Genomic DNA, 934 nt, shown 5'->3' with positions numbered 1-934 from the left:
GTGTGTTGAGCTCTCTGTTTTAGCTGCAGAATGAGACATCTCACATCTGATTGTTCCATCTTTGTTGGGAGTTGCACATGTGCAGTAGGCTACCTAGGTAAGGACTGCTAGCCAGCCAGAAGCAGAGTATGAGTGTGCCACTCTGGGCGAGCATTATAACGTGTGTTGCGCATGTTCGTCACAACGAACAGTTGGTTAAAAGTGTTTTCTGTTGGATATGGTAGGTCCCTTTGGGGGGGGACTTTGGTTTTTTTCACTTTGTAAACCTAACATGCACTATAAAGGAAAGTGTAAGAGCATAAAATCATAATATGAGCACTTTAATAAGTAAACTTTGAACATTCAACAAGCGTTAAACTCAACACAACTTACCAGACTTAAAATAACTGTTGAATGATTGTATCTCTGTTTTACCTCAAATAAGCCAGAAATAATTTAAAGGTCCCAAGACATGGGGCTTTTTGGATGCTTTATATAGACCTTAGTAGTCCTCTAATACTATATCTGAAGTCTCTTTTATATAGACCTTAGTGGTCCCCTAATAATGTAGCGAATCCTCTTATATAGACCTTAGTGGTCCCCTATTACTGTCTGAAGTCTTTTATATAGACCTTAGTGGTCCCCAATACTGTATCTGAAGTCTCTTTTATATGACCTTAGTGGTCCCCTAATACTGTATCTGAAGTTCTTTTTATAGAGCCTTAGTGTCCCCTAATACTGTATCTGAATTCTTTTATATAGACCTTAGTGGTCCCCTAATACTGTATCTGAAGTCTCTTTTATATAGGCCTTAGTGGTCCCATAATACTGTATATGAAGTCTCTTTTATATAGACCTTAGTGGTCCCCTATTACCATATCTGAAGTGTCTTTCCCAAAATTCAACCTTGGTGCAGAATTCCAGCTACTAGAGCCAGTCCCACAATGAGCTTTCC

The 934-nt window shown here is 39.0% G+C and overlaps 1 protein-coding gene across 1 annotated transcript in view; it reads left to right on the top strand.

The window, feature by feature from the left end:
• Positions 1 to 934, top strand: part of chtopa (chromatin target of PRMT1a) — a 19,859-nt gene that overhangs the window by 3,133 nt on the left and 15,792 nt on the right. The gene's annotated exons all lie outside the window — the stretch shown is intronic.

This window comes from Etheostoma spectabile, chromosome 14, assembly GCF_008692095.1.
Source record: "Etheostoma spectabile isolate EspeVRDwgs_2016 chromosome 14, UIUC_Espe_1.0, whole genome shotgun sequence".
Lineage (NCBI taxonomy): Eukaryota > Metazoa > Chordata > Actinopteri > Perciformes > Percidae > Etheostoma > Etheostoma spectabile.
Note: the sequence above shows the minus strand (reverse complement) of the source record. Positions and strands in the feature narration are given on the sequence as shown.